This window comes from Quercus suber, unplaced genomic scaffold (assembly GCF_002906115.3).
Source record: "Quercus suber isolate HL8 unplaced genomic scaffold, Cork oak 2.0 scaffold_592, whole genome shotgun sequence".
NCBI lineage: Eukaryota > Viridiplantae > Streptophyta > Magnoliopsida > Fagales > Fagaceae > Quercus > Quercus suber.
The window spans coordinates 25,744-40,077 of record NW_027070037.1 but is presented as its reverse complement, the minus strand read 5'-3'; positions in this window follow the sequence as shown (position 1 = coordinate 40,077).

Sequence of the window (14,334 nt, the reverse complement as noted above, 5' to 3'; positions counted from 1 at the left end):
TTTTTAATATTTTTTTTAGAGAAAATATTTTGCCATATTATAGCATAAAATATTATTACACAAGGAAATATTTTGTACACACACACACAAAAAAAAAAAAAAAAAAAAAAAAAAAATGAAGAAGAATTAAATCATCTTCACTAAGTTAATTTTTGTAATTTATTCATTATATTTCATTCTTTTTTCATAAACCTCAAACACAGAAACTGACAGTCTCTTGCCCTTTTTTAATATTTTTTTTAGAGAAAATATTTTGCCATATTATAGCATAAAATATTATTACACAAGGAAATATTTTGTACACACACACACACAAAAAAAAAAAAAAAAAAGCATCCGTTAATCCGATGATGTCTACCAAAATTAATATGGCACAGGATTATTTCAACCAAACTCTTCCAATTATTGGTATGAATTAATTACTTATATTGGTACTCTGATATTGTTTTAGGGAGATGATATTTTCACATTAAAAATAATTTTATTTCACATCATCTCTTCTTGGTTTTTATAGGGCAAAGTTCATAATGAGGTCCATCCATCTGATTGTGTTTGGATGAAGAATTTTAAAAGTTATATTTATGAGTTATCCGAGGTCGTTGATTTAAACTTTCATTTTCTGGATGAGTATCTTTAAATTTAAGGAATTAAAATATTATAATAGTTACGAAGATAATATATAATAATGATTCATTGCTGTTGGATGATATGGTATCGCGATTGTTGGTGATATTAGTCGTAGTGACCGTGATAATTACCGTAATTGTTGCATTGCTAGTGACAGTAGAGCTTGGCTGCAACAGTGGTGATATTAATGGCAATATTGAAGTGAATAGTGATAGTGGAGAATATAAAAGCCTAATATTTAAGAATGATATTATTTGTAAAGTTGAAAAACAACTCCATACAAATTCGTGTCGGTTTAGAAACATCTTATCTAACTTTTACTTAAAATTTTTTATTAAAAATGTGTTAAAGTATACTTATATCTTGAAAAATATTTGAAAACGTGAGAAAAATCAAGGAAAAATGAGGTTTTAAAAAACTGTACATAAAAACTAAAATCTAAAAGTTAAGCTTATAAGCTGATATCAAACAGACACGAAATTTGAACATGAAATTTAGATACTTAATATTTAGATGTTCAAACTACTGTGTAGTTGTTATAGACTTACAAATATCATTTTTAGAATTTTATGTAAATGTCAATTTAAACTTATAAATATCATTTTAGAATTTGGTATAAATGTTAATTTAGTTATTGAATCTTCAATTTGAACAATTTGTTGGGAAATTTAGACCTCAGTTGATAGAATTAACAAGTTTTAAACCCAAGTTGTTAATTAGATTAATTATAAATAAACCTTGTTAAAACAAACAAACATCAATATCATATCAAAATCATGTAGCGGAAAAAATAAATAAGACAAGATATGATGACCTAGGAAAACCAATGAAACCAACCAGTTTCACAGTAAAAAATTTGAGGGGAAACCTTCCTGAAAAGCAATCCACTATAGTAAAGAGAAGTTTCAGATCTAGTACAAAATTTTTTGTCCCTAGACTCTACAATTCTTGTAGATGAACTCACAGCAAAAACCTTCTACTGCTTCAGAACCTTTGAACTCTTCAATATATGAACGCCACATTTTGATGTTGCACGAATCCCAGTACGTGACTAACCAATTGCATGAATCCCAGTACGCGACTTAATCACCAACTAGAAGAAGATTGTTGGCTGCAAAGTTATTCACTTCATCAACAATGAAGATCAAGAAGCATTTGGTTACAAAATCCTAAGGCGCAAAGACGCAGTAACTTCTTTCAGAGAAAATAAGGCATCGATCACATTTTGCATATGTTCTCATTGTATTCTCTTATGTGACGGCGTCTAAAATAAGCCTTATATAGGTCTAGGGTTGTGAGAAAATAAACCCTATACAAATACAAAAGCCTGGCCCAAAAATCAGATCTGAAAATTATGATTTCTGTAACCTCGATAAATACCTTGATAGATAGTATCTGTCGAGCCTCATTAACCTCGATAGAGAACTAGGTGTCGAGAAGTTATCGAGGAGACAGAAGCTTTCTCGATCGATCTATCAGCTGTCGATAAGGTATCAAGATTGCGATAACAATCAACTGAAGAGCTCGATAGATAGCTAGCTGTCGAGAGGTGTCAAGCAGCTGTCGAGCTATCCATCCGCAGGTGTCGAGCTATCTGTCCAGCTTTATTGAACACATTTTCTTCACTTGTTTCTTGGTCTAATCTTCATGGCTTTAATACTAGACTTGAACAACATGTTTCTTCAAGTATTAAATATATCCTAGATCTACCAAAATACAAGTAAAGTACGTTTTGTCAAAGGATTAGCCAACTACATAAAAGGATGACATATGTTCTTAACATGTGAACCACATATGTCCTAACACAATTAATCCCTAGATATTAAGTTTTTAACAAATCAAACATTCTGTTAAGAATATGTTTTATTTGTAATAAATGTAATATATAGGAATCATTTTTTTATACAATATAGAAATTCTATTTTAATACAATCTAAGTGTATATGTGCGTGAAGTTCTTCCCTAGAAACTTGAACTCCGGCTTTTACCCTCCACACCCCATAAGCACTTATACTTGTGGAGTGACTATTGTACCAAATGTGTGCGGTGGTTAGAAATCAATTGTTAAATTCACAGTGTAATGAGCAAATTGACACTTGCATAAAAGTTTATTATTGTAAAAACTCTCCTAAATATTAAAATAACTATCTTACTATCTCAAGTCCAATTTTTTTTAACTTTGAAATTAGAACTCATAAAATTAACGTATGCTCTTAGGGCATAAATTAGTCATCAATTTTAAGAAACTTTTATGAAAAATGACTAACTTTTTGAACAATTTTTTAAATTTCTAATAAAGTTTTTTTAAAAATAAATAACTAGTATATGCCCTAAGGGTTAGCACATACATTAACTAGACCGAACTCATAATACTAAAAAGAAGTTAACTTGAAACAATCAAGACAGACATTGTAATAAGTTTTGCTTTTTCCTTTTCTTCTGGGTATGTTTTTAGTTTTCACTACTAAGTTCTGGCTGTCAGGTACAAGTAAAGAATATGCACCTTGTTTAAGATTTTTTTTTTTTTTTTTTTTTTAGTTTAAGAAGTATATATAGCATTCGCCATTCATTGCAAGGTCGGCAATTTCATAATTCCGTGCCCCAACTTCGAAATTGGACTAAATATTTGCAGAGTAAAACTGTGCCGCGTGGCGACTTGTCAACACGTGTATTGACTTCTAGCTAACAAGCTGTTTCTGACAGGGATGGAAATGGAATAACAAAGAAAGTCTAACAAGAATATTATTCAGTATTCACAATTTTTTTTAATCGGTTTGTGGTATGTTAGTAATAGATTTTATTTACTCCAATTACATCTTATTAATCACAAGTTGTAACCAAAATTGTAAAAATAATTGTGTTCTTAACATTACCCATCTACTCATGCTAATAATATTTGCATTTATACATGTTCTCAACTTCTCATATTGGCTTAGAGGATTTTTTTTTTTTCTAATTCTAAAAAAGAGTATTTTATTTATTTATGATAATTTAATAGTTTACAACAGCTAGAGAGAATGATATCAATCTTAGACGTTTTCATTGAAAATACCAAAAGGTATAAGTTAAATTACAAATTCTTAGCCACAATATAATAATTATTAGATAATATAATTGACATGATACTATAAACTTAAGGAAAAGTTAACAAATACCTTAAAGATATTGATTTAAAAAATGTTTTTAGAATTTTAAAAAAAAAAATTATTTTAGTAACAATTTTTTATATTTTTCATGAAAGTGAAGTAAAAATTTCTTAAAATAGCTCATTAACAAAAGCCTTAACAGCATCCATTAGCATAATAACACATTATATTTAATAAAATAATGACATAAACTCAAAAAGTCATAGTAAAAAATCTTGTAACTCAATTTTTTTGATACATCTTGGAAACATCCAATGTTTAAATTCTTCTTTCCTCAACTATAGAATTATATATCTCTAAAAAAATATATCAAATTTTATATATAAAATAAAAAATCATATGAAAAAGTAAAATTTTATTATATTTGATGTTTTGTTTTCATTAATGTAAAGTAACACTCACACTCAAAAAAGAAAAAAGAAAAAAAAGTAAAGTAACACGTCAGCTAGACTCAATCAATAAACTCAATAGTCAATACACATTATGCAAAGTACGTACGATCGGGTTAGGCTAACTTGATTGGTTCACATCATCTCCTTGTATATTTATCAATCTTCAAACTCAACAATCAAAATAGAAAACGAATATCCATCTACTAGTACTCGACGATTACTTCTCCAAAGTGTTAAAAATATAAAGAACCAACGTAAGCTACTCTTGTCTGTTGCTAATCAGACTTTAATTATAGAGAAATCAGTATACGCTTTATAATTAAGAATTTCCTTGTTTTAATAATCTTATAAAGTATTTTGTGAACAACCTAACACCGTAAGTGTTCTTTAATGAAGTCCAAAGTTTTGTTGCATCATATTTTGTATAATTGAGAATAATGTTGACGCAGTCAATATATCATACAATTTTATTTAGAGGATATCATGTTAGTATAATAACTAATAGAAATGTAGTTATTTATATACGACTTCCTAGTTTCCAATCCAAAACAAGCACGAAGAAATAAAAAGATATTTCTTTATCTTAGTCTTTTGAGTTGATTTGACAATCACTCTATGTCTTGGTCTTCTCTAAATAAAATAGATAACTTGACGTTAGCTTATCAAGAATGATTCTAGTATAGTTCATAACTTATTATAATCAACTATGAATTTTTCCTTGCCCATAAGAACTTGGACAATATTCTTCATAATTCTTCTTATAATTTGTTGATGTGTTAAATTGTAATTGGTGTGTAATATTACCACCGGGAGTAGTTGGTCTAGTAGTTAGCTCACTCTTAAGAGTTTGGGAGGTAGAGATTCCAAATTTGAATCCTCTAATAGGAAGCACCTAGAAAATAATTTCATACTCTTGGCTCATACTCACTAGCATCTTAGATGGGGCTGAGTGTACAGTTATGCTTCATTTGGATCCCCTGCTCCTGCAGGCCTGATCCCAGCAAATAGAGTGTCACTATACCACATCTAAGACGCCAATTCAGGTCACCCTCCTTTACCCATTTATAAAAAAAAAAATTTAAAAAATTCATAAAAAAATTGGTATGTAGTGTGCGTTTGGATTGAGATTATAAATGAAAATTATTTCATTATTTGGCTTATTTTTGCTATTATTTATGTGTCCTACTGCACTTTTTGGCACTATTCACAGGTCCCACCGTACTATTTCAACTAATTTTTACTTTTATCCATAGTACTTTCCGCAATAAATTTTTAGTTTTAACAAAATAAGCGGTCTTCAAACACACCCGTAATATTAGAAAGCCAGCTTATTTTTGCTACTATTCATAAATCCCACTGTATTTTTTTGTACTATTTATAGACCTTACTGTATTATTTTAACTAATTTTAACTTTATCTATAATACTTTTATTAAAAAAAATTTAATTTTAATAAAATAAGCACATATACCTAATTATAATGAGATTTTATTAATGTGTGTCCTTATGGCACATATTAATTTTTATTTTTAAAAAAATTTTCTTCAAAATTAAAAAAATAATAATAATTTTTTTAATTTTCAAAAAAATATTTTCTAAAATAAAAATTAGGGCACACATAGACCGGATCATTATAATATACCAAACACAGTGTAAGGTTTTATCTGACTTTAAGATGCTGTCTGCAACGAACAGTACCCAGATGATTAAGAAAACTCATATAGCTGATAGCCTAGTACAAAAGTCATATATTGAACAATCCAAACTAGCATTAAGGTCGTGTACAGTCAAGTGATAAAAAGAAAAAGTGTTGAGTCTCTATGACTCAGCTTTGCCCTGAAATGTTACTGTCACTGAAGCTGAAATACTGCAGCAGGTTCAGAAATCAGAAGGTCAAAATGAAATAACGAACTCAGTTTTCGATATATCTACTTGGAATAGTGCGCCCCAAACCCCATATCATTGCGAGAGCCGAGAGAAATGAATACTTGCTTTGTTAACTTTGCTTGAATAATGCTTCCGCGAGTATATTTTACTATATTTTTACTAATTATTTTTTGAAATCTTTTTATTAATTTTTAGTTGAGTTTATCATTAATATTATTTTTTTCATTTATTAAAAATCACTGATCACATTAGTATTTTATAAAAGTTTTTATAAAAAAATTTGTATCTCTATTATTTTCCTTTTGCTTGAGTAATGTTACAATCACAAATTATTTTATAACATTTTTACAAATTGTTATTGTGAACAATTTCTTACTGGTTCTCATCTGGACCCACCAATAATATTATTTTTTTTTATTTATTAATAATTACTCATCACATCAATACTTTGTAAAAAATTTTATAAAAAAATTTGTATCTTTAGTACTTTTCTCTTTGCTTTGTTTAGTAACCATTTAACTATTTAAGTTATCCAAGAAGTCTAGATTTACTGATGGATTTTTTATTTATGCCAAAAACAAACCTTGACAAATCATAATTACTAAATTATAAACCTTTTAATGGACTGTAGACTTTTTAAGGATGCTCATTGTACTATTGTTGTATGTGACCTAGTTAGTAGTTACAATAACAATAATGTCTTTGGTAAGTCACCTGTGGCTTTTGAATCACTAATGGTCCGTTTGGAGAGAGAGAGAGAGAGAGAGAGCCAATTTTTAGTTAACTCTACTTTCCTTCTCTCTACTCCTCCTCTCTCCCCCCCCCCCCCCCCCCAATCCAAATAGGCCCTAAGTAAATCCATTGAGTAAGGTTGCAAATTTGCAATGATAAATGGGTATACACCTTTACTTAATAGCTTGGTCACATAAAAAAAAAGAAGTTTGGTCACAAATTTGTAAATCTTAAGCTGTTTGGTGTTTTTATATGTAAAGAATAGAATACAAATATATTGTCCCACAATTAGTAGAACACAAAAAAAAAAAAAAAAAAAAAAAAAAAAAAANAAAAAAAAAATAAAAAAAAAAAAAAAAAAAAAAAAAAAAAAAAAAAAAAAAAAAAGGGATCAAGGATTTACATTCAGAAGGAATTTATGATATAAATAAGGTTTTGATTGCAAAGCTGAGATGGAACATGGTGACTTTTTGAAGTATGTGAATCAATTAGGTGCATTTTTTTTAGTGGATATATTCACCATCAAGGGCCATGGACTCGAGAAATTATAGAGTCCTTTGGTGGACAAGTGATGTGATCTACCATTCTACTTGTTTAAAATTGCTGAGTCAGTAATTAATTTACGTTTTAAAAAAATTTCTAACTAACAATTTTAAACAAGTGGAAGTTTTTTAGTGGAATGGTAGACCACATTACTTGTCCACCATGTAGATCTTATAATTTCTTCATGGCCTCCTAAAATTTTTTTTACAAGTTTTTATTTTCCCTTATAATTATATTTATAATTAGTTTTTAGGAAAGTTACCTCTTGGCCCCCTTAAATTTTTTTAAACATTTATATTATTATTATTATAAAAAAGAAAAAAAAAAGGATATTTGTAGATAAGACTCATATGAATTATATCATAACCCTCACAAGATAAGATGTGTTAAGTGATGATATACATAATAGGTTATAAATTCAACCTGAGAAATTTTTGTGTAAGATGTAATATAGACACTCAATTTTGTGTTGGTTTGTACTCATGAATCCACTATCCCAACAAGGAGCTTGACAAAATATTAACCAAGGGCAATTGATATATATTCTCGATAGTTCAAAAGTAATTACAACTCAAAAGATTTTCAAAAGTAATACTCAAAAATTAATTTTGCTCGCTCTGTTGCTAATATCTTTTAAATTACAATAAATGTTTGAGTAGACATTTGAGGCTTTAAATGGACAAAAATTTGGCCTAGTTTTGATTTTATAACAAGTGAGAAATGTTTGTTTGTAGTTAGGGAAACAAGATGGTCAATGTGGCGTGCATTTGCATGCGGGTGCGTACTTAACCATGTAAGGTTTTATGCGTGGGCTTTGGGCTTGTTTATGCAGCCTGCTCTAGGACTAGGCTAATGAATAATAATTAGTTATTTTCACAATTTGTATAGCTAACATTGCTATAATTAATTTGATTTGAATGCTGGGGTGGCTTGTTCTTAAAAACCCCTAGGCTTTCTGGAACTTGGGCTCCCAATTTATTTGTATTCTTGATTAGGTATAGCTTACAATGGGAGACCCCTGGAGTGATTCTTGCAATGACGGAATGTACCTTAGTTCTATTTATCGTTGGTCTGCTTTGAATTCAAGCCCAACCAAGAAGGCTCCCTAACGACCGAGCTCCCTGTGAGAGATTCGAGCAAGACTTCAATAACCCCCAAATTATGTTCTCACTTTCTCTCGTATATCTCTCCCCTAAATTTTGTTCCAACCCTTCTCTTTGCCCCTTCGGTCGTCCCAATTTATACTCTTGTTTTAGTGAGGTGGTCATGATGAATGGATATTCGGTCTGACAGTGGCCCCCTCCACCTATGAAGTTTGGGTGGTTTCTTTAGTCTTGCTCATTGTTCCCTTGTGTTATGTCAAGCGTTAGGGAGAGGCCCCACTTCCTGTCGCTAAGGTGATATTCTGGTAACTTGTGTTTGACGCTGAATCCTGTGCTCGGTGAATGGACTTCCCTAAGGCATTATCTTACATCCTCAACACACAGGGAGTTTAAATTGGAAATTTTTGCTGAGGTGGAGTCCCTCACTTCGTTGTCCATTTGGCTAGTCTAGGCTCCTTTTCTGTTGAAGCAATCCCAAAAACGAGCCCAAATTATTTTGGGAATGGGCCTATACTTTTCGGCCCACTCACAAATGCAACTAGGATAAAATATTTCCTTACCAATATTTGCTTGATTGTTGATTTTCCATATTAATAAATTTGAATTTCAAAATGTATCACTTGCTGTTTGAAAACATTTTCTTGTGTGTTTTATGCAAATAAATGCATGCTTAGGATAAAGCTCCTTCAACAATATCCTTATTTAAGATTATTCTAATAACATTGGCAGAGGTCAACTTGCTTAGCCTAGGGGGCTTAGGAGCCTAACACATTCCTAAGCTCATACATAACCCTGAGCTCAAAGTCTGATTCGTTAGACCTCTTCATAGGAGTTAAAGTTGGTTCTTGAACCTAAACCATGTGGCGTACTCCTTGTTGGGGAGATAGACACCTTGGGAAGCTGAGTAGTCTATATATATAATAATAGGTAAAGCTGAGAAAAATCCAATTAGATTTCAAATTGAAATTCAATTAGAGTCTAATTTTGCGCCATGTGTTCCATCTAATCTAAGTTTTTAAATTTTTGTGCCAAGTGAGTTAATTCAATATAAAAATTGGATTTCAATTAGAACTTAATTTTGCGACATGTGTCCCATCTAATCTAAGTTCTTTTAATTTTTGTACCAAATGAGTTAATTTAGTGTAAAAAAATGAGGAGTCCAATATAAGTAAACCATAAAAAACTTAATTTTTGAATGATTTTATATTTATGAGTTTTTTTTTTTTTTTTTGGTAGAACTAAAAACAATTCAAGTTTATAAGTCTTCTATATATATATATATATATTAATAAGTAAAACTGAGAGAAATCCAATTATATTTTAATTTGGAATTCAATTAGAGTCTAATTTTGCGCCATGTGTCCTATCTAATTAAAATTTTGAACCACGTTAGTTAGTTCAGTGTAAAAATTGGATTTCAATTAAAATTTAATTTTACTGCACGTGTTCCATCTAATCGAAGTTTTTTAATTTTTGTGCCAAATGAGTTAATTTGATAGAGTAGAAAATGAGGGGTCTAATATAATAAATCATAAAAAACATAATCATATATCTGACACTATATATAAAATTAGAGGAAAAGAGAGTTTGAATGATTTTATATTAATGAACTTTTTTTTATAACTAAAAACAATTCATTTTGGCACAAATATATATATATATATATTAATAGGTAAAACTTAAAGAAAATCTAATTAGATTCTACAATTGAAGTCCAATTTTGCGCCATGTGTCCTAAATTATTTATTTTTAGAGAGAGTTTTATTTTTTAATTTTGGAATAAAATGTGCGATCATATCATAAATATCCATTCAAGTGAGTTATTGTGTACAAAAACTAAAGAGTCTAGAATTAATGGACATTAAAATATTTTAAAAATAGACAACTTACATTTTCTACCTAATAAAATTCTTACAAGACTTTTTAAAGAGTTAAAGAAAAAAAAAATAAGATTGACTATCAATAATATTTAAATTATATATGTAAGATTATTATACCATGTATCTTAATGTGTATCTTTTATGTATATCCATGTATATGCATAGGATTATAAGCTAGTTAATATAACACATAAAGACACACTTTTACTCAAAAGGCCTAAGTCTAATGAGTATGTACTTAATTATGTTATAATAACTACTAATCATTATTCAATGCGGGACTTCACTCATACGTGTAAACTCAACAATCTTCCCAACAAGTGTAGGGAGTATACATGAAATTCCCAGATCTGTGAGATTTAAAAATAAAGAAAAAATGTTTTAAAGAAAGACAATCACACAAGAAAAATTTTACATGGTTTGACAATTGTTCTACATCCATAGAGTTGCAGTAATTTCACTATTCATAAGAAAAAATACAAGATGCAGTAATACAATTTTCTTTCTTAAAACAACACATGAAACCCAAATTTGAAACAACAATTTTTTTTTTTAATCTTGGGCACAAGATTCACAGTGAGCTAAAAACGGGCTAAATTTTTTTCCCAAGAAGGCATGTCTATGGACTAAACCTTAAAAAAAAATCTCATTAAAAACCATAGCACTTTTAATTATATTGAATTAGGTCATAATCCAAATAAAATACAACTAGGTTTCACATGGTCTAACACTCCTTGGGTAGCCCGTGTTTAGGATGGTAAGCTCACATGTATTAATATCTCTTCGACCTTGATTCATTTGTTATTATGCCATTTAGTTTTTTTATTGTTTTGATCACGTGTCTACAATTTATAATTGATTTAATCACAAGTTTTATAGGAATTTAATTAATCACAAATTTAGTCTTATATATCATTAAAAAATTGTTAAAGAAAATATTTAATATAATATTCACATTACATATAAATTAGGCGTAAATACACTTTTGGTCCCTACATTTTGGGCCGTTTTTCGATTTGGTCCCTAAATTGATTTTGCTCCTAAGTTAGTCATTGATTTTTTAAAATAATTTTAAAAATGGTCCCTGCCGTCAACCCAGTTACGAAAAATGCTGATGTGGCAAACAGATTTCACTGTTTACTGACGTGGCTAATAAAATAATAATAAAAAATACCACATCAGCATCCACGTAGTGTTTTAATGACAAGTAAGCATTTTAATTAATAAAAAAATAAAAATAATTAAAAAAAATTAAACTGAAAAAATTCAAAATCAAAAACAATTCAGTGACTGGGTGTGACGTTTCAGATCTGGCCATTGACAAAGTGGATGACCGAAGCAGAGATTCTGAGTTCTGGGTTTGTTGATGACTGAAATAAGGAGCTGCTTATGGTTTCTGGGTTGTTCATCTTAGTGGGTTTGTTGCTTGATCTCTCTAAATGTTTATTTCTGGGTTGTAAATTTGCATGTTTGATGTAATTTTTCTGGGTTTGTTGTTTGATATTGATTTATGGGTTCGATGTTCACTTCATTTTTTGGATTTCATGTAAATTTCTGGGTTTTTCTTATGGTTTCTGGGTAGTTCATCTCAATGGGTTTGTTGCTTGATCTCTCTAAATGTTTATTTCTGGGTTGTAAATTTGCGGGTTTGATGTAATTTTTTTGGATTTGTTGTTTGATATTGATTTATGGGTTCGATGTTCACTTCATTTTATGGATTTCATATAAATTTCTGGGTTTTTTCTTATGGTTTCTGGGTAGTTCATCTCAATGGGTTTGTTGCTTGATCTCTCTAAATGTTTATTTCTAGGTTGTAAATTTACGGGTTTGATGTAATTTTTCTGGGTTTGTTGTTTGGTATTGATTTATGGGTTCAATGTTCACTTCATTTTTTGGATTTCATGCAAATTTCTGAGTTTGATGTTCATCTCAGTTGATGGGTTTCAGCTTATGAGGTTAACCAAAAACAAAAGCAAGAAGAATTAAAACGATTATGAATTTTTATTTTTTAAGAAATGATTTTAGTTTACATTAGATTTTAGGTTTTTTATTTTATTTTTTAATTTTATTTTTTTAATTTTCTTAGCTGGCTTTTTTTATTAATTTAAATACTGACATAACATTTAACAAATTTTAAATATTTTTTATTATTATTATTTTATTAGCTACGTCAGCAAACAGTGAAATCGGTTTGCCACATCAGCATTTTTCATAACTAGGTTGACGGCAGAGACCATTTTAAAAATGATTTTAAAAAATCAAGGACTAACTTAGGAGCAAAATCAATTTAGGGACCAAATCGAGAAACGGCCCAAAATGTAAGGACCAAAAGTGTATTCACGCCTATAAATTATTGAGCATATGACATGTCATTTAACAATATATATATACATATAAACAATATTTTCTTGCATACAAATTTTAAAAGAAAAACATAAAATATAAAAATTTATTCAAAATATTATTCATATAAACGATAATGACGTGTACTTTTTTTCTTATATTTATAGTTTTATGATATTTATTCTTCTTAATAATCGGATTCAATTAATAATAGATACATACTTTTATATTAAGGGTCTAGTTATGTTTGACGTACATTGATTATTCAGTTTTGAAAATATTTTATGAAGAATTGAAAAGTTAAAAAAAAAAGTTAGTAATTTTTTTTTTCATAAAAAGTTATCTAAAATAATTTAATAAGGTACTCTCTGAGGACACATATTAATAAAATTCTAATATTAATAAAAGATTAAAATTCAGAATAAGTGCAGTCCTCCAAACAAATTTTCTGACTCGATTATTATAATCTTACTTGCACAGATATATCACTTTCATTGGCTCCATCTTCTTAAAAAATATTTTAACAGCATCTAAGAAACTTTCTGGTGATTCTCTTCCATGTCTTGTAGTATCACTATCAATGATTCAATGTGCGGGGCCGGGGCCTTCTTCTATCGTTCAATCAAATTCTAAACTAAACCAAAGCGTAACATATCCGTTAATCTCTTCTTCTATCAAATCAGTCAACCATCTCACTCGTCTCAACACCAACCACAGCTAGTTTTGCCTTTTCCAAAAAGAGAAATGCGAGTAGCATACAAAATATTGTAATTTTTGCCAAAATTTATCATGGGTTAAGTTATGAGCTTTTTTTTTTTTTTTTAAATTTTCTTAGCTGGCTTTTTTGGATTAATTTAAATACTGACATAGCATTTAAAAAATTTTAAATATATTTTTTTAATTATTATTTTATTGGCTATGTCAGCAAACAGTGAAATCCGTTTGCCACATCAGCATTTTTAGTAACTAGGTTGACAGCAGAGATCATTTTAAAAACGATTTTAAAAAATTAAGGACTAACTTAGGAGCAAAATCAATTTAGGGACCAAATCGAGAAACGGTCCAAAATGTAAGGATGAAAAGTGTATTTATTCCTATAAATTATTAAGCATATGACATGTGATTTAAGAATATATATACATATAAACAATATTTTTTTGCATACAAATTTTAAAAGAAAAACATAAAATATAAAAATTTATTCAAAATATTATTCATATAAACGATAATGACGTGTACTTTTTTTCTTATATTTATAGTTTTATGATATTTATTCTTCTTAATAATCGGATTCAATTAATAATAGATACATACTTTTATATTAAGGGTCCGGTTATGTTTGACGTACATTGATTATTCAGTTTTGAAAATATTTTATGAAGAATTGAAAAGTTAAAAAAAAAGTTAGTAATTTTTTTTTTAAATTTTTTCATAAAAAATTATCTAAAATAATTTAATAAGGTACCTCTAAGGACACAGATTAATAAAATTCTAATATTAATAAAAGATTAAAATTCAGAATAAGTGCGGTCCTCCAAACAAATTTTCTGACTCGATTATTATAATCTTACTTGGACAGGTATATCACTTTCATTGGCTCCATCTTCTTAAAAAATATTTTAACAGCATCTAAGAAACTTTCTGGTGATTCTCTTCCATGTCTTGTAGTATCACTATCAATG